At 39.4% G+C, this 26,554-nt stretch overlaps 1 protein-coding gene across 2 annotated transcripts in view; it reads left to right on the top strand.

Moving 5' to 3' along the window:
- The first annotated feature begins 7,346 nt into the window (after nt 1–7,346).
- Nucleotides 7,347–26,554, top strand: part of MAP3K20 (mitogen-activated protein kinase kinase kinase 20) — a 222,411-nt gene continuing 203,203 nt past the window's right edge. Inside the window, exon 1 of one of the 2 annotated variants that reach the window (XM_027865834.1) lies at nt 7,347–7,441. The gene's annotated coding sequence lies outside the window, so the exon portion shown is untranslated. The remainder of the gene's footprint in view (nt 7,442–26,554) is intronic. The other variant, XM_027865836.1, reaches the window with a different exon arrangement.

The following is a 26,554-nucleotide window of genomic DNA, read 5'->3' as shown; positions in this document are numbered from 1 at the left end:
ATATCTATATATCTCTATCTATATATATGTATATATCTACCCTATATGAAATGGTGTCTCCCAAGGGTGACCTTATTAGTATCTCTTAGTAGCATAGGTACACCACCAGAAAGCAAAACTTGTCCTTTTACATGTCTTTGAAGTCATGAAAATATCACATATAAAGGCAATACTTTTGCTAAATAATTATAGAAGTAATGAAGAGTTTGTTAGTGACTGTGGCAAGTGAATTGATTAATTATTTAACTATTTAATGATTTGAGGCAGAATAATGAGTTTTCAGGAGGAAGTAGAATAACGGAGCTTAAGAGGTATTGTTCTAGTGAGGTCCATGGCTGAGCTACAGAAATGTTTTGTCTTTGACAGTGAGTGGCACCATAGGATGGAACTATATTAACCTTTCTGGCTGCAACACCACAGCAGAGTGATGTTCTGAATGAACAATGGCTCCTAGACCCCTGCCCTGAGCCCTCACTTGTACCTCATCACTTCACAGCTATTCTATAGCCTAGGTGATTTTTCCATGGATGTATTACCCCATACTTTCCTGTGCTTAAGCTCACTTGCCATTTTCTACCTTCTTCAAATAGCTTTTCATGGCCTCCCTAGAGATCTTTGGCTTCTTGGCCTGGAATTCACTGCCTGGAAGAGTTCAGTGTCATCTATAAACCCAGAGATGTTGCTGTGAACTCCCTCTTTCAGATCATTTGTAAAACTGTTAACTAAGACCAGTCCTGGCACAGCTTCCTGGAGGGATAAACATAGAGAAACAGCATGGGATAAGTGTAAAAAACCAGGAATGAATGAAGTAACAGGCATAGTTTGGGCAAAATCAGGGGTGAGAAGCCACTGCAGTTAGGAAAATAAGTAACAGTGAGACTAATAGGATAACATTAAGCAGTGTTTTAAAGGTAAAAGGAGAGCAGACAGCATCTATTGAGGAACAACAGGATAGCATAGTGATGAAATTCAGTAATGGAAGACACATTACAGCCACCTCTTGATTATTAGTTCTAGAGAAGGAGACCATTGGTGTTCATGGTATAGGATGATGGATAATAAGCTAACACACAGCAGGAAAGGTAAGCTTTATCTTTGGGCATCAGCTATGAGGTGTTGAGTTAGCAATGAGGAATTCATCCCCAGGACCCATGGCAGTAAAGATGGAGGTGGTGATGAGGAAAAGGTAAGGCAGACAGAACTCTAGATGGAGCCCAAAAATGGACATTGGAATCATAGCTTGGCTACTTTGTACCTGTGGGTCCTTAGGCATACCATTTACCCTCTGTGTGCCTCAGTTTCCTAATATAAAAAAATGAGTTTGATTTCATGATCTCTAAAGCCTTTTTCAACTCAAACATTTTATTATTTGGCTGAGAGGTGGGGAGGGGCTGCAGAATAAGACTATGAAGCAGAGGAAGGTATCCTAAGATCAGGGAAGGAGGAGTTAGGGCTGGGATAGCTAGAAGTGGAGAGATAACTTGAACCTCATGTAGCTAATCTGAGCACAGATAGTATCAATTAGACTATGTCATATCTGAAGGCAGTCACAATAATCTTTGGATTGAATGAAAGGGAAAAACCATAATCTGGAAAATTGACTGATAAGAAGGTTAAACTGGAGTATAATTAGAGTTTTGGCAATTCTAAGGGAAAGTAATGGAAAGAGTTGGCACTTGTCTGGGTGTTCAGAGAAGAGAAGAAAGGGAAAGAGAAAGACACCAGATTGTCAGGGTTGACAGAAAAGGAGGAGAAAAGGTTTGGAGAGGTAGTAACTTTGGCTTGATTTTATACTTAAAATTCTGGAGTTAAAAATCCAAGGAAAACAGATACACAATGATGAAGATGCTCCTTTAGAACAATGGACCTCTTGTGCCCTTTACTTCTGAATAATTTGGATGTAGCCAGAATGACAATTCTTGATCTAGCAATGATACCTTCTCTATCTCCTCCTGCTCCTCCCCCTGGCTAAAAGTCTCCTCTCCTTCCTCAAATATTCTTACAGTAATATGTCTGGATTGTGCCTTTGCCCCCATTATTTCCTACTTTGAATTATCCTTGACTATGCCCACGTCTACCACCAAAGAAGGTAAACTCTCAGAGGGCAAGAACTAGGCCATTTAAAAAAAAATCTTTGTTTGTATCAAAGGCCTGGCACAGTGCCATGAATATAATTGTTGAATTTAATTGAACGATTTTTTGGGTCATTCTACAATGCTACCAGTCAACAAGTCAGTCAACACCATTTATGCAATGCCTGCACTATGATGAAACACAGAAGGTTCTTAAAAATATGGCTTCTTACATACAGGAGCTTATAGTCTAATTGAGGACACACACACACACACACACACATATACATATATATAAGCTGAAGAAAGTATTTTGTTGTTTTTCTTATTTAGTTATGGCTGGCTCTTCACGACCCCATTTGGGGTTTCCTTGGCAAAGATATTGGAGTGGTTTGCCATTTCCTTCTCCGGCTCATTTTACTGATGAGGAAGCTGAGGCAAACAGGGTGAAATGACTTGCCCAGGAAGCATTTACAGAGTCATAAATGAAAATTGATGAAATAGAAACTAACAATATACATTCTGAAAAGGTTCTGAGTAGGGAAGCGAACAAACTCATGATGGATAAACAGTTGAAGATTCCCAGACATCTGAGTTTGTATCTACATTTATAAGGTGGTGAAAAATACAGATTATCAGAGAGGGAAGAACTTTTCATACATCCTATACATATGCAAAGGCAAAGGTTAAAAATGGCACGCACATAGGCAAAGGTTTAAAACATGGACAAAATGTGTATATTAAAGGAGACAAAAGGATATAGGGACATTACAGGACACTATTAAATAAGAAAATTTAAATTAAAACTACAACCTTGTCAATTGAATATAATGCTGGTGAAGAAAAATTCCATTTATCCTTTTATTTTTTAAATTTGTTTGTATTTATTCTATTTTATCTTTCAAAAATAACTTACTATTTAAATCCATGGCGATTGTGAGCAGTGATTTTCCCAGGATCTCAAGGATGCAAAAGAACTCAAATGCCATCCTTTGTACGTTAGCATAGTAATTTATGGTTAGGAGCCAGACACAGAATTATATGTACCACAGTCTTAGATGGCTATCTGTGACGGCTTGAGAAGGTGCCTTTAGGTATAACCTTGCACCATAGTTCTTAGTGCTAGAGGGTAAGAGGAAGACTACTTGGGGAGCTTTCCTCTTCCAGTTTGCTTATCATTCTATCGCAATGAGATTTGTATCTGACACTGCATTATTAATGTGTGGGCCTTTAAAAAAAAATTGGAATCATTTAACGTGAGAGAAGAGGAAGGCTGGATGAGTAAGGATTTGTGAGGCTCCTTTTGGTTTTGAAACTAACACAGACTCTCTGGTTGGTCTAGCACTCAGGAGACCAAGAGGATTAAACAGGAATGAATAACAAAATTGAAAGACTGAAAAATCAAAGTTAGCAGGGAAATTAGCACCAACCCATATATGTCCTTAAGATTAGCAAATCAGATTAATGTTAAGATGATTAAGGTAATAAGCTGAATGAAGAGGTTGATGTGTATGTGAAGAAGCTATTGGAAATATGATATTAATCAACAAATATTTATTGAGCATCACTATGTGTTGTTTTTTTTTTGGAGGGGGACGCCATGCGGGTTAAGTGACTTTCCCAGGGTCACACAGCTAGTAAGTGTCAAGTGTCTGAAGCCGGATTTGAACTCAGGTCCTCCTGACTCCAAGGCCAGAGCTCTATCCACTGTGCCACTTATGTGTGTAACATGGTTCTATGTTCCATGAGTAGATATTGAAATATAATATTTATGCATGATTTTATCTTAGTTATTTGTGTATATACATATAAGCACATTTGTATGTTGTATATATGCTCATATGTTTACATATGTATATATATACATAAATACATTTGTGTATGTATGTGTGTATGTGTGTCTCCATAAGGGTTCAGATGGCATTTTAGTGAAACTTTGTGTCTCACCCAAGGCCTCAGTTTCAATGCTCTGAACAGTATATTTTAACTAAATATTTCATGAGGTGAATTGTTGAAGATGTGGCCTATGACTTCGAAGGAGGGAGCTCACAATCTAGTTGGAGAAACAAGACTAACCATTCTCTCCCCTAATTATCAGGTAGTGATGAGATCTGTGTGTATAGAGGTATGCTTCAAATATAATGTATTTGCTCTGAACAGATTGGTTGTCTTAGATTATTACCATGGGGAGAGGTGGTAGAAGGAAGCAACAAAAGATGACTGGGAAGGTGATAGAATATGGACTGAGAATGTTGCAAAAAGTAGAATGCATTTTGTAAAAAGTTTCATGATTGTTAAGGCTGCCCGATACACATCTGGGTTAAAAATCAGAGAATTTAGTTTTCTAAGTATATTTCAGTTGTTAGCATTTTCTACCACATTGGGAATTCCTCATTATCCATAGCCATATGTATCCTTCCTATAAGTTTTACCTCTTCCAGTAAGCTTTCCCTGATCATTCCAGCCCAAGGAGATTCCTTTCACCTTTAAAATCCTGTAATAATAATAATTAGGGCAGCTAGGTGACAGAGTGGATAGACTACTAGGCCTAAAGTCATGAAGACCTGAGTTCAAATCCAGCCTCAGACACTTACTAGCTGTGTGACCCTGGAGAGGTCACTTAACCTTGTTTGTCTCAGTTTCCTCATCTGTAAAATGAGCTGGAGAAAGACATGGCAAACCACTCCAGTATCGTTGCCAAGAAAACCTCAAAAGGGATCATGAAGAATTGGACAGGACTGAAAATGATTAAAAAATAATAATTAGTGGAGAGGAAACTGAGGCCAGTTAAGTGATTTGCCCAGGGTCACAGACCTGGTGTCTGAAGCCAGATTCAAACTCAACTTCATGATTCTGTCAGGTACTGTATCCACTAGATTACCCAGCTGCCTCCTATAGCAATGTCACTTATTTTGCACTAATCAGAATGGCTTTGGGTTGTTACTTAACACTCCACGAGTCTGTCCTTTCCCTCTTTAGCTAGTTGGTGAGTGCCCAGAAAGCTGGGGATATACCATACTTTGTTGTACTCCCCCCTTGAGCTTAGGGCAGCTGGGTGGTGCAGTGAATAGAGTGAATAGAATGCTGGGCCTGGAGTCTGAGAAGACCTGAGTTCAAATCTAGCTTCAGACACTTACTAGCTGTGTGAAAGTCACTTAACCCAGTTTGCCTCAGCTTCCTCTTCTATGAAATGAGCTGGAAAAGGAAATGGCAAACCACTCCAATATCTTTGCCAAGAAAACCCCAAAAGGGGGTCATGAAGAATTGAACACGTCTGAAACAACTAACAACAACCCTGCTTATTTAGCACAAAGCGAAGTACATAGTAGACGTTCACTGATTTGTTTCAATTTGAGAAACATTTATTATGTACCTATGAGCAAAGTGCTCTTCCTAAATTGTTTCTTGTGTCCCCTAAGAGTACGTGTCTAACTAACTAATAAGACTTTGTTCTCACTCTGATGTTGCAGAAAGAATAATAACTGCAGACTCAGAAGACGTGGGGTAAAATCTCACCCATGATAGTTACTATCTGTGCCATCTCTAGCAAATCATTTAACCTCCCTGGACCTCAGATTCCTCACCCATAAAATGAGAGGACTGGACTTGATAGCCTTTAAGGGCCCTTCCAGATCTAAATTGATGATCCTATGAATTTCTCCCTGTGAACTCCCTCCCTTAGAAACCCCACACATTTCTGCAGCTGCAAAAGCTTCCCAAATCCATACTCCCATTCTTCATTTCTCCCTTTATTTCTCTATCTATCTGCAACTTCTGGCTGGACTTGTCCACCTGCATAGAAACTATCACCTTTCCCTCCAAGCTCTGTCCTTTCTGACTTTTGATTAGACAGCCTGGGTGTTCCATAAGTATCCACTCAATATCTGGGCTGTATGGAATGTTCAAGGAGATCTAGCACCTCTGGTGTGAGGGCTCAGGGCTGCTCATTCTCCTTTGTTGTCTACCTGCCACTCAGCCTGTGCCCCAAGAAGCTATAGCACTAATTGGCCACACCTAGGTTGAGGGGTCACTGATGGGCCTCAAACTGGTTGGGGAGTTAGGGAGGTGTCTATCCCCAGCATGTGAAGACTTCCCCAACAGCACGGCAGATGAGAATAATTTATTCCAACAGGTCATGATGGTGGCTGAAGCAGGCTCTGTGGGGCACTCAGAAGTTGGTCAGACATTAAAGACACCAAGGTTATCCACTGCATCCAGGACTATCATTAGTGCCCTTGACTTTTGTTCTGTCATTGGACTTCAATGCCTCTGGAAGAGAAAGTGAAGCTGAAGACTTTGTGCAACTCTGCCTCACTTAAATTCAATTCATGCACAAGTCAAGATGTCACCTGTCGGGATTGGTCCTTTTGGAAAACACAGAACTAACAACAACAACAAACTCAACTTCTAGATGTCATTCAAGAGGAAGTTTCACAGAATATTAGGTAGATCCTCCTATGGGCAACGAATATGTGATTAGACAAGAATTGCATAAGATGTGAGGAATGGATGGGTTTCTTTTTGTTGTGCCCTTATGAAAGTACCATCACAGATGAGAGAACAGATCCATCAGTCTCCATCAGTTTCTAATATTATTGATGAAATGCATAGTGTAATGTCCTAAAATACATATTTAGAGAGGAGTGAAAGGGAATCAATAATGGGATTTTGTTTTCTCCCTGCTTTTTCTCCCTTTCCTAGCCCTCCCTGAAGGGAGTACTATGTCATTTCTTCAGATTCTTATTGAACTTGCGTCTTCTCTCCTATGTAACAAGGGCAGGCTGCTGGCTTTCAGCCTTCGATGGGCTGGGATTTGGCTGGTTTTTATTCCTTAATGTCAAGGTGAAAAAGCTCAGTGAGGCTTCAGCTTGAAGCCAGGAGGAGGGAGGCTCAAAGGGATGGTTTTGGTTGGTGTGCATAAGAGCCGGCGGCACATCGGTTTTTCCCACATCTCCAGACTAGACGGACTCGTTTACGCGGCTCCTCTGAGTTTCCCCAAGCTCGGCTGCCTTCTTTCTTCCCCGGGGGTGGAGGGTTAGAGCAGTGCGGGGGTCTGGGGACAACTTGGCCGGTGCCAGGTCCTGATGTTCCGGGCCGGGGTCATAGCTACTGCCAGAGGGTAGGTGGTGCTGTTGCCGTGACTGTGGCTTCCTCATTGGAGCGGGGAAGAGAGGCGGAATGTTTAACTCCGTGACATGAAGCGGAAGTGTGGAAGAGCCATCACACTCACGCTGCCTGCCTGGAACTCCCGCCGCCTCGGACCCTCCGCTTGAGCTCGCGCTCGCCGGGCCGCCTGCTACTCGCCCCTGGCCGGGCTCTCTCCGCTCCTGGAGCTGAGCTTCTTGCGCTAGGTCCAGAGGGGGAGGCAGGTAAGAGGCTGTGGGATGGAGGGAAGAGAAGAGAGGGGTCCTGCCCAGTGTCCTCAGGTCCTAGGGAAGGGGGCACCCGGGTGCCCACTGCTTCTGCTGTCACTTTCTCCCAGGCCAGAGGAGCGCGTCGGGCCCCTCACTTGTAGGCCCCGGCAGGGACTGTCGCGTGTGCCCAAGCTGTCCGGGGACGGGGAGGCCAGAGGGGGCCTCTCCAAAGAGCGGTGCGGGGGTGGAGGAGAGGATTGGGTTCCCGAGTGCCCGGCTGCGGGTGACAGCCCTGGTGGCAGCTTCGGGAGGGCACTTCCCGGAGTGTGGCCAACCCTTGGGAATCGAGTGGAGAGCTCAAGAAAGAAAAGGGGAGGCGAGGGGAAGTTCCGACGTAACTTTGATTATTAGGGAGTTCAATGTTCAGACGTCGGCCTTGACTTTGGCTCGGGCCGGGCAAAGTTTCCTACGCTGAAGTGCAAATCGCTCCTTCTCTTCTGCAAGGGTAACGCGGGCCAAGAATGAGCTACACTTTCTGCCTTTTCCATCCTTTAAAGCACTTTCCTGACGTCCAGAGCACTTAACAGAGCAAGTGAACCCGCGGGCGTGACCGGAGGAAGCTTCCAACTTTCTTGCGCATTCTACAGTTTTTCTCCTCTCCTGCCTCCTCTCTGCCGGCATTCTAGCCTTCCCCTCCCTGGCTCCAGCCCTTACCGCTTTAGGGAGACACCAGCTTTTCCTGTTCATGAACCTAACCTTTCTCTCCCCCCACCCCCGTCCCCCGTCCCCCGAAAGAATTTTGGAAAGAATACGTTTACAGAAAGTAAAAGAAACATAAATAAACAAAAAAAATGGACTTTGTAGTTGGTCTTTTGTTCATTTTTGTTCAGGCAACATTGTGCCTGTCAAATTGGGTCAGCATGTCCTCTAAGTAGAGATTATAGGGAACTTAACTTGCCCTTCAGAGTCTCATAAGAGTGGATGCGTTCAATAATTGTAGATTACTGCAAAATTAGGATGATATAAAGGACACTTTGGCCTCTTCCTCTGATCTTAAACAATTATAAAAAGAAAAGCCATTTTTTCTACACATCTAATCTTGAGATTTCTTTTCTCTTCAAGTTTCAAAAAGGAAACAATATTGTGTAGTCGTCCTGATCTCTGAGATTGAGTCTAGTGTTTTCATATCAAGTGAATTTACCCACCTTACACTGTTTAGTAAGCCTAGGCAATGTGGGATTCCTTAATCTCTTTCATCGTTTGTAAAACTTTAATGGATATTTTGATAACACTGAATTTGCCCTCAAAAAAATAAAGTTGTCAGTAAGTTGTTGGGCTTAAGAATCAGTGTTTGTAAAGTGTTTTGGGGTCCTCTTCATGTAAGTGCGGCATGGTTATTTTTATTACTATTTTTTTAGTGATAAGGTGAAACTGACAACAACAGATTGGACCATTCAAAAAATGTGGCAATAATTAACTTCCATGGTTTGTGTTGTCATCCTATTGTAGAAAAAAAAAAGTTGGGATTTTCCATGAAATGTTTTTTTCTATTAAAACGTATGTTTATTTTAACATTCATGCTGATTTCAAAATATCTAAATTCAAACTCCTCATCTGGACTCATTTGAAATACTCTAGAAACATTTCTGTAATGCACAGACAATAAAGGCATTCAAGACTGGTTAATTTTTTTTTTCCTGTACAGCAAGTCCATTTCAGGCAGTTTCATTCCTTTTTAATTTTCAAAGACAAAAGAGATGACTGCATTATAATTATAGCACTGGTCCCTTGTAGAGCCTTTGTTCTAAACTCCTGCTACACTAGTGAGAGATTTTACAGAATTACAGAATTTTCTATAAGTTGGAAGATAGCTCAGAACTCATGGAGTCCAACCCCCTCATTTTAGAGATGAGGCCCAGAGACTTGAATGGACTTGCCTAGGGTCATGGAACTACATGGGGGCATGTCCAGGTGTAGAAACTATAACTTTTGGTCTCTCTGAAACATATTTTCCATATACTCCACTGCAACTCTGCAAATTTATATGAATTAAAGAGTAGTCTGCAGTAAGTTTCTTTAATCTCTTGCAGCTTAATCTTCTTAAGGTGAATGTGTTATTATTTTTTAAACAGAGAAAGGAGAATTAATATTTAGCTCCTCAGTTTTGGCAAACCTGTATATTTTCCTGAGAGGATGGTAGCATAATTGAACAACAAAGATTTTTCTTTATCAGTAAAGCAAAAAGGTAACTAGCTTTCTTTCCCCTACCGTTGAAGGGAGTGTCAGGATATTTTAAAGACTGAGAGCAATATCCAAATATTAAGTACAAAGATTTGGGTCTAAAAATGGATGGTCAAAGATCTTGGGAACCAAAAAACCTTCTTGCCAAATAAGGAAACTTGGCAAGTAGTCTAGTGTATTTTAAGTTAGTACAAGAGTGAGTGCTATTGGCAATATATTGGCAGTTTGCCTATCTGGAATGAGCAGAGAAACTGACTTTGACAGGGTTGCAAAGTTTTAAACTGAAGTAATCAGGGGTGTGGAATGAATAATTAATTATCAGAGAAAACATTTGAGAAATTAGAATGTGAATAATAGGAAGAGAGGCCAGAAGTAAAGCTATTATAGTGTTCCGTGTAGCTAGGTGGTACAGTGGATAGAACTCTAGGCCTGGAGTCAGTAAGACTCATCTTCCTGAGTTCAAATCTGTCCAAAGAGTGACCCTGGCAAGTCACATAACCCTTTTTGCCTCAGTTTCCTTATCTGTAAAATGAGCTGGAGAAGGAAATGGCAAACCTTTCCATTATCTTTGCCAAGAAAACCCCAAAAGGGGTCACAAAGAGTCAGTCACAACTGAACAACATCAAAAAAGACAGTGTTGAGTTATAAAAATGAGGTAGACATTTGATTCTAGTGAAGATATCTAATGAGGTTGTGAATCCAGATCATGAAGACAAAGAAGAAAAGAATCACAAGTCTCAATGGAGATACCCATGCAAATACTCCTAAATGTCTTAGAATGAGATGATCAAATGCTAAGCACCTAGAATTAAAAGTAGTAATTTAGATCATCTGTTTTTCATTTTCTTACAACCAATACAGTTTGACAGCCAGATTTTCTTGTCTACCCAAGGAAAGTCAAGGCCAATCTTGGCCTGACTTAGGTAGCTAGATTGTGGGAGGTGACATTCTTTTGAAGTGTGGGCCATCTCCCACTGTCTTTCCAGATCTCATATACTGATGTCAGTAAACAATTCAGTTAATACATCCCTCAAATATATCAGCAGTGACTAGAAAGCCATACCTGGTTTGGGAGGAAAGTTATGAATGTCTGAAGTTTAGGTGGATTTCTTTAATATTTAGAACCTGCTGTCCCAGCTTTTCCTAGAACAGTTGCTTGTTGTAACAGCAGGTTAGGGATAAAAATAAGACCTGGGATTTTATTGATGGAGAAAACTCCCAGATGAGGAAATTCTCTCTACCAATGAATTCTTTGCAACTTAAGAATATAAGACAGCTGCCTCGAGCTCCAAGAGATTAAGTGTTTTCCCAACATTCACACGGACAGTATGTGTCAGAGGCTGACTGGATCAGTAGCTAAATAACCTTAAATAAAGAGTTTTATAGGGCAAAGTGTTTACAACTTTTCTAACGTCCCAAATTGAACTTCAGATGGACAACATATCAATAAAGTATTTAGGAAAGTATGAAATTGATCTGCGTACAAAAGAAAAACAAAACAGGTTGAGGATAAGTTGATTTTGAGGGATACAGTCAGGGCTTGTCTTGTTAAAGTGACAAACTTGACATTTATCTTTAGCATTGTTCCCCCTGCCTCCCCTCTTCCCCCTCCCCCGCCCACTGGAGGTACATATTCCCCAGCACCTACCTTCTGCCTCCCAAGTGCTTGGAATCCCCCTTAGCAGTATCTAGACTTGTATTCCTTTCTTCTACGCCAAATTAAAACTTACCTATTCTCTGTCATACATCCCAAGGGTCCTGCTCTCCTCTAGGAAACCCTGATAAGCTAGTTCTTTTTTAATTTTTTTTTTGCTTTTTGCTTTATTTATTATTAGTTTTCAACATTCACTTTTATAAGATTTTGAGTTCTAAAATTTCTTCCCTCCCCTTCCCCAAGATGGCATACAATCTGATTATTCATATATAATCACATTAAACATATTTCCACATTAGTGAAAGAAGAATCAGAACAAAAGGGAAAAACCATGAGAAAGAAAAAAAAAGAGAGAGAAAATAGTATGCTTCAATCTGTATTCAGACTCCTTAGTTCTTTCTCTGGATGTGGATAGCATTTTCCATGAGTCTTTTGGAATTGCTTTAGATCATTGCTTTGCTGAGAAGAGCTAAGTCTATCAAAGTTGATCATCACACAGTGTTGCTATTACTGTATACAATGTTCTCCTGGTTCTGCTCATTTCACTCAGCATCACTTCATGTAAGTCTTTCCAGGATTTTCTGAAGTCTGCCTGCTCCTCATTTCTTATGGAACAATAGTATTTCCTTATATTCATATAACATAACTTGTTCAACCATTCCCCAATTGATGGGCATTCCCACAATTTGCAAAAGAGCTGCTATAAATATTTTTGTACATGTGGGTATTTTTCCCTTTTTTAGGATCTCTTTGGGATACAGACCTAGTAGTGATTGTTATTTTTTGCCCTCTGTTCTGTAAGAGGACCATGACATCAGGAAGGAAATGCCATGACTTGCAAATGAGTTGGTTTTAAGTGAGGGAGGACTGCAAAGTCACCACCTTTCTCCTGGAGCCATCTGGGTCCAGTGGCAGGACAACTGGAGATGACCCTTATTGTCTAGCTAGTGCCTGGCACAGAGTTAATGCTGAGTAACTAACTGCTTGCTGATTGATCGTCATAAAAGTTCACATTTAAAAAGCTTCGAAGTTTGCAAATCATTTTACACATTGTCTCTGGATCACCACTTGTTGGAAATGTTCTGTAGTTGATTCTTGTATGGTTTAGAAAAGGTCCCTTCCCATTCTAAAATCTGTGACTGTTATTAAAAATGATGAAATAACTAAAATTCTAGACAACATGTTTCATTTAATCACATCCACAATGACATTTCAAAACTAATTCTAAAGAATTAACATATAGATAAAATAGTGAAAACTATTACCTTAAGCTCAGTAACATGTGATGATTTATGCCACATAAGGCTTTCACTGAGGAACTTCATACCATATGGACCTAGCAATTCTGTTAGTGACCTCATTTCTGATGTGTGTTGCTGGATCAAAGGGTATGCACAGTTTTATAGCCCTTTGGGCATAGTCCCAAATTGATCTCCAGAATGATTGGATCAGCTGATGAGCTGGTTCTTGCTGATGAGTTAGTCAATTCAATTCAATTCAAAATATACTTATTAAGAACCTACTATGTGCAAATTAATTAGTCAACCAATATATTACTGAGTACCCTTTCACATAAACAAATTCCTCAAGCTCAGGAAAATGTACTTTGCTCTAAAAAGCCCTTGTCAGTAGTAGAAAGGCAAGGTAAATAGGGCTACAAAGCCTTGACTCTTAGAGCTTAGGGAGATGTCCCTAAGCAAAAAGAACTTGTCAACTGGTGAATGCCATTGCAAGGGGCAGCTTGAAAATAATTCCCCAAAACAGTTTCAGTGGGAGATGCTGTGTCAGAATATGCACCTTATCAGTCAATGTGAAAGCAAGTGGCGTGAGTGGTCTCAGATTTGGCTTGCCAATATGACTTACTGTAGTTAGTATTAGGTTTCTAGGTCCCAGTGCTAGCATATGCATTTCTGTTCCCTCAGAGTTTGATCAGCTTAGTTTGGTATCCAATCCTTGTCTACTTTTCTGTAGTAGAGTTGGCTCTGGGACTTCCCTTAAACATGTATATTTAGGACTGTGGAAATAGTGGAATAGAGGTTGAGGAAGTCTTCTCACCAGAGAAAATACCAGTGGAAAAAAAGGCAATGGATACATGCCATCTTGGAGGAAAGTACAATGTGGATATGTTCTTTTTAAGGAATTTATTACTGGACTATTTGACATTTTGACAGTGACTTAGATGAAGACACATATACATAATTATTAAATTATTAAATTAGGTGATGTGAAACTGAGACGAATGAATAGCAGGATCAAGATCCCAAGAGATCTGGACAGGTTAGAACAATCTGCCAATTCAAATATAATGAAATTTAATAAAGGTAAAAGTCAAGTCCTATACTGCAAAAATAACTCCGCAATTACAAGATTGAGGTAGAATGGTTATACAGTAGTCCTTGTGAAAGAGATCTGAGGGTTTTATTGCATGTTCTTGTTCCTCAGTAGTTCCAGTCCTGTCCAACTCTTTGTGACCCCATTTGGGGTTTTTTTGTGGCAAAGATACTGGACTGGTTTGCCATTTCCTTCTCTAGGTCATTTTACAGATGAGGAAACTGAGGCAAACAGGGGTAAGTGACTTGCCTAGAGTAGCACAACTAGTAAATGTCTGAGGTCGGATTTGACTCTGGCACTCCTTTCACTGTACCACCTAGCTGCATAATAAGATTAACATAATTCAGCTGTGTGGTGTCAGTGGAAAAAGTTAATGCGACATTAGACTATGATACAAAAAGCATAATATCCAGATGCAGTACAGTACAAAAAGAGTATTGACTCTGGAGACCAAGGTCCTAAGTTCAAAACCTGCCTCTGGGGTTTACTACGTGTATGATCTTGGGCAAGTCACTTCACCATCCTCAGCCTCAGTCTCCTCATGTGTAAAATGAGGAGGTTGGACAAAAAGGCCTCTGAGCTCCTTTAATAGTCAAAAAGGTCCCTGAGGTCCAGCCTTAGATCTATTATCTTGTTCTGGGCAGACTACGTTTGGGGTACTATATTTAATTATGAATACCATATTTTAGGATTGTTGACAAGTTAGAACTTGCCCAGAAAAAGATCAGAATAAGAATACTGACCATAGGATGGTCAGTCAGGTCAGCTAGATGGCACAGAGGGTAAGAGTAGTGGACTGGGAAGTCAAGAAGACCTAAATTCAAATTCTGCCTCAGACACTTCTCAGCTTGACCTCGGGCAAGTCACTTAATCTCTCTCACGTTAGCTGCAGTTATTATTATTATTATCGACTGAAAGACCTGGAGATATTTAGCTTGAAGAAGAACAGATTTAAGCAAGATATAATATTCACTATTCAAATAGCTGAAGGACTGTCACATGGATCCCAGCAGGCAGAACTAGGAAAAATGGGAGGACACTGCAGAGGTGGATTTAGGTTTCATGTAGGGGATGGGGGAAGAAACAAAAAATAAAATAACATAACAAAATAAAATGACAACAAACAACAATGACAGCAAAAACAAACCCACCCCTTCCTAACATTTAGAGATATCCAAAAGTAGAAGGAATTGCTTTAGAAGTCATAGCTTTCCTCTCACTCAAGGTCTTTATGGAAAACCTGTATGATCACATGTTGATTACTTGTCAGGATATTGTAAAGAAGAGCAGCTAGATGGTGCAGTGGGTAGGATGCCGGGCTGGAACCAGAAAGACCTGAGTTCAAATTTGGCCTCAGATACTTATTAGCTAACTGAGCCTGGGCAAGTCACTTAACCCTGTTTGCCTCAGTTCCCTCATCTGTAAAATGGGATAGAGAAGGAAATGGCAAACCACTCTAGTATCTTTGCCAAGAAAACCCCAAATGGGGTCATGAAGAGTTGGACACAACTGAAAAACAACTGAACAACAACAACGTATTATAGAGAGAATTGATGTGCAGGTGTTATGGCTTCTGAGGTCCCTTCCAACTCTGAGACTCTTTGCAGTTCTGTGAATTGCCTTTGAGATCTACTTGCCAGCTCTGAGCCTGAACACCCTTACCAAGATATTTCTCTATGCCTAGGGAAGTTTTTTTTTTCATTCTAAAAAAAAAATTTTGTGTGTGTGGACCCCGTCTTAAACTAATATTAAATGTGTAAAATAAAATACTTAGGATTCCAAAGGAAACAATTATGTTAAAATAGTTATCAAACTAGTCTTTGAAAAGGTTAAGGACCCCTGCCTTAGAGTACTTCCTGTAATAGAATTGTGGGATTTTAAATTGAAAGGGGCTTCAGTGGCCATCTAATCTGATCTCTACTTGTAAAAACAACCCTCTCTATGAGTTGTCTGCCAAGGGCACATCTAGCCATTCTGTGAAGTTGTCCAATGAGAGGAACCCCCTACCTTCCGAAGTGACTGTAGCCTCTGATATGTCATAAGGCAATTCAGGCTGATGATCATTGTGGACTATTGAGGGAAATATTTTTGGTCAGATCACAGCCTTTCTGTGTTCCTCAAATTATATCACATAGGTATCTGCCTACTCTGCCCAGAAGGAGGCCCATTAAATTAAAGTGTTCTGTCCAATTGCTATACAAGTGTGTGTTTTGGGAGCTAGCTGCTCCCCTGACTCTTAATATCATCATATTCTAAAATAATCTGTTGCTCAGATCCTGGTAAGGACTGTAAGAGTGTAGAGAGATGGGTTTCTAAATTGGACTTACATACATCAATGCTGCAGTGTTTATTTCTAGTATGTGAAGTATGGGGAAGTTGTTTTCCAATATAAAATCTGATCTGTGAAGGATATTATTGATGCACTTAGTATCTATATAAAGAGTATGAGAAAATGAGAAAGAACTCAGAGGTTATATAAATAGGGGAAGCTATGACTCTGAGGTCATAACTTAAACCTGGTGGGACCATTTTCATAGCTGGTTCTTCTTAGCATAGTTTAGTATAATCTTGTTTCAAGGGGAACCAGAAAGATGAAGAAATGTCATTGACTATAATTTTTAATCAAGCATCAAAAGTCATGGGAGAAATGAGACAGTGTGATAGGGTTATAAGAGCACTAGATTCAGAGTCAGAGGTCTGGGGCTGATATCTCTCCTTTGTCACTATTAGTCAGGTCACCTCTCTGGGTCTCAATTTCCTCGTCTGTAGAATGATAGGGTCAGACTAGATGGCTGCTAAGGCCCCTTATAGCACAAATCTAGGACCTCATGTCCTACTAAAGGCCCACACGTTCTGGGGAGCCCAGCCTGACCTTGGCCTAGACTTGCAGTATTAGATCAACGTGATGCAGTTCAATAGTGAAGAATGCAGGACTGAGTTAGGATCCAAGAAATGAACAACAAAACAAAAAGTTGTTTAAGCTTTGGACCAGTCACACTGAGACTTAAAAGGCATATTTTGCTCTCTACATTTGGAGAATGTGGGGCCAGGCTTGGAGGAAAAAGTTTCTCATATGGCTCCCAGGACCCACTACCCCATTCCCAAATGATATAATAAACTTTCATCATGATAGCTATTACTGTGCTCCTTTGGGGATATCATAAGGTTCTCATTGCATCCATGAGGGAAGAAGGAGTAGTGCTGAATCAGAGTCAGAGAATTATACAGTGTTAAAGGTTTTCTAGTCCAACTTCCATTCCTCCCTCTCCCCCCCATCAAATTCTGGAATGTCTTCAACATCTTATAGTGGTCCATCCTCCATTTGAGCACTTCCAATAACGAGGAGCTCGCATTTTCACAAGACAACCCATTCTGTTGTTGAATAGCTTCAGTTGTTAGGAAATTCTTTATATTGAACTGAAATCTGCCTCTTTTTAACTCTCTTAGTTCTGTCCTCTTGAACTATAAGTAATAAATCAAATTCTTCTTCTATGACAGACCTTCAAATATATTTGAAGGCAGCTATGTTTCCCCTTATTGTTCTCTTCTCCAGGCCAACTAATTCTCCACTTTTCTCAATCATTCCTCATTTGTGTCTCTTACTGTTCTGGTCCCCTTCCTCTTAACATATTCAGATTCAAGTGACCCCATTAAAATGTAATATTCTGAACTGAACCCATTGCTCATAGCAGCCACTGTGACTATCTTCTCCTTTCCCTATAGAGTGGAATCTCATATGAAACTTAAACGCATTCATATATGTATGCTAAGCCAAAAGAAAGAAAAATTATAATTTAAATAGTGAAGGCATTTTCACTTTGTTATTCTACTTATGAGTGAGTCTCAGATGGAAAGCACGAATCTGTTGTTCCCTCAGTCAATCCCAGTACCTGTGTGGCCTCCTAGAATTGTAGGATCATAGATTTAAAGCTGGAAGGGACCTTAGAGACCAGTCCCCCTCATTTTGCAGATAACAGTACTGAGGCACAGAAAAGTAAAGTGACTTGCATAGGATCACATAATTAGTGTCAGTCAGGATTGACCCTGGGTAAGTCACTTAACCCTGTCTGCCTCGGTTTCCTTATCTGTAAAATGAACTAGATAAGGAAATAGCAAACCACTCCAGTATCTCTGCCAAGAACACCTCAAATGGGGTTATAAAGAGTCAGACATGACTGAAACAATTGATTAATAACAGTATTTGAAGCCAGGTCTTCCTGGTTTCCAAGTCCAATGTCCAATCCACTCTATTTGGCCACCTCTCTATTTTCCTGTGCTGAGTGTGACTCTAGAATTTAGTTCATCATACCCATAAAGTATTGTGCTTAGGTTGGCAGTACTAATGAGCATTCCAGGTCAGCTGTGGTCCCTTTCACTTCTTTGTGTATACTGGCCTCTTGGGGAAGCAGGAAGAATAAAATCACATGATTGGTGTGATAGCCCTCTAATATAATTACAATGTGAAGTCCTTTTGAGTATCTTTCCTTTTTCTTTGCATTTTCTCTCAGCTAGGTCTTTACCTGTTTTTATTTTCTTGTATTTGAGTAGAAGTCCTGATTCCTGGCTTTCTCTTATCAGTAGCTTAGCTAGATGTGGTTTAAAAAAATTCAAATTGTTGCTATAGTAACCATCTCAGTTCTATCTGTTCTCTGATATAAACTGTCACTTTTTAAAGAGTCCTTAGTCCCTTTCTAGCTATAATTGTTTAAATATTGGCTTAAATTCAATCTTCATCTTCCATGCTGACTTTAGGCCCAAGCCTCTACATCAGATGTGAATCCATTATAATGGAAAATGGAGTGTTAGAGTAGAGTTCATAGGATAAGTGGCAAAATATAGGTGGAAGTGAAGATGATGGAAGCTACAGGCACCACTTTGAAACTACTGATACCTCTCAGATGCTTACTCTTTCTATGCACCCACTGGTGAGTTGCTTTCTTAACAAACTCTGAAGAGTCTGATCCATAATTTCATAATCTGCTCTTTCCTGTCTTCTCCAAAATCCTTAGCAGCAAAGAGTCAGTCAGTATTACAGCACCATAAAGCATAGCAACTTATTGTGCAGTAAGTGAGCCAGAAAATGAAATCTATTTGCTTCATATTGACTGGTCCAACTTTAGCGTCAATAGCAGACCCTATCAAAATGATATTTTTATGATGTAACCCTACTTTCTGTTGTCCTAGACATCAGTCATTCATTGTATCATTGTATTTACCTACTTTGGATGTGTAATATATAAAAATAGTGTCATTTCATTTGATACATTATATCAATTTAACTACATTGTATAGATATGCATGCATATATAACTATGTTTATGTTGTACATATTTGTATTTGGACTTGCTCTCTCTCCCATTAGAATATAAATTTATCATGAGTAGCTAGTATTTCATTCTTTGTACTCATATCCCCAGTAACTACCACACTGCCTGGCACAGAGTAGTTACTTTGTAAATACTTGTTGGTTGATTGATTTCTACCTCTACTGAAAAGAAAAAAAAAATATGACAAGAAAGTAGAACATTGGAATATATCTCTTGTTAAAAAAAAAAAAGGTAATATTCTTTGTTTTTATGTTTCCCACATTTTTTATCCACGGGTGATCTGTTATTTCCAAAATAATAGTGTGCTACTAGTTATTTCCAAAATTCCAGGCTTACTCTAGCCTCTAATGAGTTTTTGGTATACTATCCATACTCAAATAATCAGATGGTGAAAAGGATCTGTGTGTTCTCTCCAATTATGTAGATTGAGGCCTTTTTATGCCTGCCACTACGTTTGCCACAAAAAATCCACCTAATTGTTGAATGTCTTTCTCACTTTCCTTTGGTATCAAGGATGCAGCACACAGGATTTCCTTAGCTATTGCTTGTATTTGCTCTGGAGCTAGCCCATCTTCTTTAATCATAAATATGTATATGTGTATATATATGTGTGTGTGTGTATATATATATATAGTGTATATGTGTGTATATATATAATATATGTATATATATATATATATATATATATATAAAAATATATATATATATATATATATATATATATATATATATATAGGGCAAGGCAATTGTGGTTAAGTGACTTGCCCAGAGTCACACAGCTAGTGTTATGTGTTTGAGGCCAGATTTGAACTCAGGTCCTCCTGACTCCAGGGCTGGTGCTCTATCTACCATGCCATTTAGCTGCCCCTAATCATATATTTCTTTGATGACATCCTATATTCAGTTCTTCATAGTTCTTTTTGTTGTGTAACAATCTTCTTACACCCTACATCTGTCTCTCCATTGCCATTTGTAATATACATTTTCAATTCTTGAGAGACAGAAGTGTTCCATGAGCTCCAGACATACAATGACCTGGGTAGGATACTGGTACAATTTCCTAAAGTCCATCCAGGCTCTACTCGTGTTTCTAGGTAATCACAGAGCTAACTATATCTCTCTGCAGTGGAAGAGAAAGAAAAGACTATCTCTAATACAATTATAGTTTATCTCATCACTTCAAAAAGAGAATACAATACCCCTCTGAAGTCATCCAGGGACAAGCTCATCTGTCATACTTAATTACTGCATGTCTGAGCATGTGGTACTCAGAAGAACATATAAAGTTAGCATTGCTGTCACTGTTTCAAAATGGCGGTTGTTCTTCCATTTGAACATCAAAGTGTTGTTGGGGCTTTTACTGACAGAAGTTAAAATCAAGTGAATTTGCCATAAAATGTGTGCCTAATATGGGGACAGTTGTTTATTGTCCAAAAATGTGGACAGGTGGTACAAACTGTTCAGGAACATGAATGCACCATTATGTCCCTGATGGTAGAAGCTAAAGAATCCAATAAAAACACGTACATTTCTCCACCTGAAAAAAAAATCCAAACTCCAGCTATCTGTTGGGAAGAGAACAATGACTGTTTTGGGTGTAGTGCAGTGCTAGTCATGCTCTTCTGCAGAAGATTAGACCATCATGATAAATATTTTATGTTTTGAATTTTTTCATGGAACTATGAAGTTAGCAATGTAGTCAAAATGGCTCAGTCCAGAAAAATAGGTATTATCTTGCAAAGGGTACTATTCACCTCTGCATTGCTACAACAATTTTGTAGAGTTTCTAGACTTTGAAATTTGAGACTTGAATTTATCTACCACAGAGCCCTATTCTTATGATTTTCACTGTTGTTGTTGTTGTTGTTCAGTTGTTTCATTGGACTCTTTGTAACCCCATTTGGGGTTTTCTTGGCAAAGATACTGGAGAGTTTTGCCAATTCTTTATCCAGATCATTTTACAGATAAGGGAACTGAAGCAAACAGGGTTAAGTGACTGGTCCAGGGTCACACAGCCAGTAAGTGTCTGACTCCAGGCCTGGTACTCTATTCACTTTGCCACCTCACTGCCCCTATTTTACTTGATATAAGTTATACACATGGCAAAACATATTTCCATATTAGTCATGTTGTGAAAGTTTTCTCTCTGGAGTGGATAGCATTTGTCATAATAAGTCCTTTGGAACTTTGTATTAGCAAGCATTTATTAAATATTGACTAGATGCCAGGTACCATTCTAAGTGCTTTGCATATAAAGAAAGGGGGAAAAATGTGTTTCCTGCCTTCAAGGAGTTCCCCTTCTAATGGGAGAGATAGTATGCAAATACTATATGACACTGCCATGCAGTGTCAATCAAAGGTAATCTTAAAGGGAAAACATTGGGGGGGGGGGGGGTTTGAGGATGAGGAGACCTAGAAAGCCTTTGCAGAAGGAGGGATTTGAGCTGAGACTTTGAAAGAAACTAGGGAATCCAGGACCTGGAGATGAGCAAAGAGAGTATTCCAGTCATGGGAGACATGCAGTGAAAAGGCACAGGGTGGAGAGATTGAGTGTAGGCCAGTGTAGTTGGATCATAGAGTAAATTGATGGAATTAAAAGAAAGAAGCCTAGTTTTAAAGGATGAAGGCAGGTTTTAAAGAGCTTTAGCTGCCAGCATATTTTACATTTGGTCCTGGAGGTAACAGGGAGCCACTGTAATTTGTTGAATTGAAGGGGGATGATGGGGTCAGACCTGCCTTTTAGAAAAATAACTTTTGAGGCAGGTAGGTGGTGTGGTGGATAGAGCTCTGGCCTTGGAGTCAGCAGGACCTGAGTTCAAATACGGCCTCAGACACTTGACCCTTAATAGCTGTGTGACCCTGGGCAAGTCACTTAACCCTGATTGCCTCACCAAAAAGCAAAAAAAGAAAAAGAAAAGAAAAAGAAAAAAAAGAAAAATAACTCTGACATCTGCATGAAGGATGGATTGGAATGGAGCAAGACTTGAGGCAGGGATACCAAAGAGAAAACTATCACAGTAGTCCAGGTATGGGGTAATGAGAGTCTGTACCAGGGTGGTGGCTGAGAGTGGAGAGAAAGGGATGTATTGGGAGATGTTGTGAACATGTAAACAAAAAGATTTGGCAATAGATTTGGGAATTTGAGGTGATTATTAGTGAGGAGTTCAAGCTGACACTGAAATTATGAATCTGAATGAGTGGGACAGTGGTGATACCCCTTACAGTAATAGAGAAATCGGAAGAATGGAAGGTTTGGGAGGAAAGATGAGTTCAGTGAGTTTAAGTTACCTATGAGATAACCAATTAAACTGTCCAAAATGGGGGGGGGAGAGAAAGAAAGACACACGCACACACACACACACACACACACACACACAGAGACAGAGAGAGACACAGAGAGAGAGAGAGACAGACAGACAGAGAGAGATAGAGAGAGAGAGAGAGATGGATGTCAGCCTAGGACAGAGCCTTGAAGTATGCATCCTTGCAAGGATGGAAATCTTTCAAAGGACACTGAGAAGGAATGGTCAGAAAGGTACGAGAAGAACCAGGAGAAAAGGAGAAAGTATCCAGAAGAAGAAGGTGATTGATATTGTCCAAGGCTACAGAGGGATAAGGACTGAGAAAAGACCACTAGATTTGGTGGTTAAGAGCTCATTGTTAACTTTGAAGAGATTTGTTTCGTTTGAATGATGATGAGGTTGGAAGCCAGTTTGCAAAGGGTTTAGAAGTGAGTGGTGAAGAAGAGGAGGCTGGTGCCAGTGGTTTTCCCAAGTGGTTTGGCCAAGAAGAAGAAGTGAGATATAGGAAAATTGAAAGTATGGTAAGATGAAGTGAGGATTGTTCTTTGTTTTTTAAAGAACAGAATAGAAGAGACATTGGTAGCAGGGAAGAAACCCATAGATAAGGAGAGACTAATGATAGGGGACAAAACAGGAATGATAGAGAGGGGCAGTCTACTAGATGAGGTGGAGGAAAATTGGATCAAGGGTGTATATACTTGCCTTGGCAAGGAGAAAGGTCACCTCTTCATATGAAAACAAGTGGAGTAGATAACTGGGTAAAATGTATGATTGATGTGAGATGAGGAGGGGAGCAGAGAGAGTTTTCAGTGAAAGTATGATGTGAGGTCCTTGACTGAGAGAGTAGGGATAGAGTGTGCCTTGGAAGAATTGAGGAGGGATGACAATGTTTGCAATAGCCACTATGGTGAGTGGAATAGCGAACTGGTGAGGGAGGAAAAGAATATTTGTCTTTCTTCAGTGACAGCTCTATTGATATTATGCAACACAAATCTATAGTGGCTCTAGTCATGTGCAGGATGGTGAGTATTGTATAATATAAACTCAAGTTAAGATCTTTGAGAATGTAACCCAAAGAGAGGAGCTTTCCCAGAACATCATAAAAGGAATAAATTTGAAAAAAGGCAAGATTAGTTTCAGTGAGATAGCATTATCAATGAGAAGTGTTCTCGATTTACAGTTAGTCCCCATTTTACAGAGAGGGAAACTGTAGGAAGATTAAGTGACTTTCCCGAGGTCACATAAATAATAGTTAACATTTATATAGCATCTACTCTATGCCAGGCACTGTGCTAAGTGCTTTACAATTATTATCCCACATAACTTTCCCAACAACCCTGGTAGATAGGTACTGTTATTATCCCCATTTTACAAATGAGAAAACTGAAGCAAACAGAGGTCAAACAGACTTGTCCAGGGTCACACAGCTAGTAAGTATCTGAGGCCAGATTTGAATTCACGTCTTTCTTACTCCAAGCTCCAGGCTCTACCCACTGTGCCATCTGGCTACCAAGCGGTGATAAGTGGTAAACCTCGAATTAGAACTCAGACCTTCTTACTCCAAAGCCAGCACTCTTACCACTGCATGTCCAGTATAACTGCAGCTTCACATTTAGTTTTGAAGCTTTCTAAACAGAAAAAGTTAGATGTAAAGGCCAAAATCCAAAAGTTATTCACAAAGTCTGTCATTATGTCTTAACGGTTTAAGTCAGACGATGCAAAGAACTGAAGGAAAATGGAGTTACTGTAAAATAAGGGTTTTCCAAAAAGCCTAATAATATTGTGTAATTGAGGTAGTTTAGGGGAGCAGTGTGTGATGGGAGAAAATTATTTAGACTTTCAAAATTACTGGGTTTGGAAATACCATACTCCTGAAATTGTGCTAAGTCTATTTCTTTAAGTCTTTTTTATAAGCAGACATTAGTGTAAAATCATATGTACTCTGAGTGATGATTGGTGAAACAGATGGGGATTTGGAGGCACTTTATGAATGTAATGGATGCTTAATAACCAGAAAGACTATGGGTCTTTTCAGACCACTGGTGCTTTAAGATGGAATTCCAGACAAGAGTGTGAAAAGCAAAATTTTCTGAGTTCTACTGCTAAAATAGCTACAGGGACAGAAATCATAAATAGAAAGATTGGATTAAATCCTAAAATTGTCTGTCTTTGGTTTTGATTTATGTGAATTAATAAGATGTTAATAGTTTAAAAAGTTCCTGGGAGTTGAATGATTTCTTCAAATACTTGGAATTCAATGTGTCACTGATCCCTTAGCATTATCTATCAGTATGCTCAAAGTCAATCTACACAGATTTTTGTATCATCTGTCAACATGGTAGACCTTTTCATTGTTTATGTTTTGAATGATAAAACTATGGAATGAGTCCTAAAACCCAACATATTTGTACTAACCATCAATTCATTGACTGAAGAGTCAAAAGGTAAAGTAGCAAATTCTAAAACAGAGGAACCAAGGTCACATTTTTACCCCTGAAAAATGAAAGCTTTAATTTGGTACCCTAATGCTCTGGGGATTTCCACTAAAACCAGAAGGTTTAGGTCCAGATTCATCATTCAACACCTAAGACAAAATAAATTCTAAAGTAAGATGACAGCTTAATTATTGGCTGAAAAAACAATTTTCTCACACAATAGTACCAGTTTACTTGAATGGATGACTTCAACTACAAAATCAACTATTTCCATCTCTATGGAAATTGTGAAACCTTATCATTCTTTGATTATTGTGATATCTGTCCTTCAACATCTGCCTTAATTGCTGTATGTATGTATGTATGTGTATGTGTGTATGTATCTATATCTATATATCTATATATAAGTATGTGTATATATATATATATATGAAGATGGTAGAAAAAATAGAGAAGGGAATATTTATTTAGCACTTAATATGTGCCAGGCACTGTGCTAAGCCCTTTACAAATATTATCTTATTTGATCCTCACAATAACCCTGTAAGTGCTTTAATTATCCCCATTTTACAGTGTAGGAAACTGAGGCAGGTAGGTTAAGTGACTTGCCCATGGTCACACAATTAAGTGTCTGAGGCCAGATTTGAACTCTAGTTTTCTTAACTCCAGGCCCAGCACTTTATCCACTCTGCTGCTGGCTGCCTAGTGAGTTTTGTTTTAAGAGTTTTGTGACATTGGAAACAACTAGGGTACTGAAAACCCAGAAAGAAACAGTGGACTTCTGTGGGAACAGCCTCCTTAATTTGATGTGTTAGAATAACAGCTAACATGGTTCTTCTGCATCAGAGGTGTCCAGTATGCAAAACTCCAGAATGCAGCCAAACCAGATTAAAATGCAATTGGGAAATGTTTAACAAAATTAATAAAAAAATCTAATATGACAAAAAGTTAATTTAAGGTCAATGAGGCTCCTAGGGATCTGTTTCTGAGTTTGACACAACTGCTCTACATAATCAATCCTAGGTTATTTTGTGTAGCTAACTGTCCTTATTTGATCAGATAATATTCTTACCAAAATTACTATAGTATGATTATCAACTCTGATTTCCCTGTGCTGATGGGTATAAATTGTTCAGCTGACCACCCTAAATGCTGGTTCATAAATAAAGTAGGAAAAACTCAATCGGGGGAAAATTGCATATTAATTAATTTAACAGTATTCTTATAGGGAAGAGATTTTCAATTGGCCAACTTTTTCAGCAAAGTCTCAAATACTTTGTCGGGTTCAAGAGGAGCTTTGAACATAAGGCTTCCTTTTTAATGTCCACAGAATTCAGACTTTGTTTTTAAGTCTCAATAAAACATGCAAGTAACTATATGGTTCCATTCATACATATTTAATTTCCAGATGCCAGGCTGGGATTCCAGAGTGCGTCACAGTAGTTCTAGAAAAGTATCTGACCAGATGTGTCATGTCATGGAATAAAGGCCCTGGCAAATGACATTTCAGCCTTCAGAGCTCAGTTTCCTTCAGAGAGCCCACTAATCTTCCAATTTAGGGATTTAGTCCCCCTTTTAATCACCCTTAGTCTTGGGATCCTAGAGCAAGGAATTCAAACTAAGATCCAAAACCTGCCTTTAAATGGATTCATATTCTTAGGACCAGGACAGCCATATGACTTAAGACAGCTTTCTTAGTCTTGGAAGGATCTGAATCTGAGTAGCAATCCACAAAGCCCATAGTGATTCCAGATCTAAACACTGGAATTGATCTTTAGAAATATTTGGGTATATAGTGTAAGGTAAGATGAGGGCGGGGTGAAATTTGCTAGAATATG

This window comes from Vombatus ursinus, unplaced genomic scaffold, assembly GCF_900497805.2.
Source record: "Vombatus ursinus unplaced genomic scaffold, bare-nosed wombat genome assembly UNPS02014779.1, whole genome shotgun sequence".
Lineage (NCBI taxonomy): Eukaryota > Metazoa > Chordata > Mammalia > Diprotodontia > Vombatidae > Vombatus > Vombatus ursinus.
Note: the sequence above shows the minus strand (reverse complement) of the source record. Positions and strands in the feature narration are given on the sequence as shown.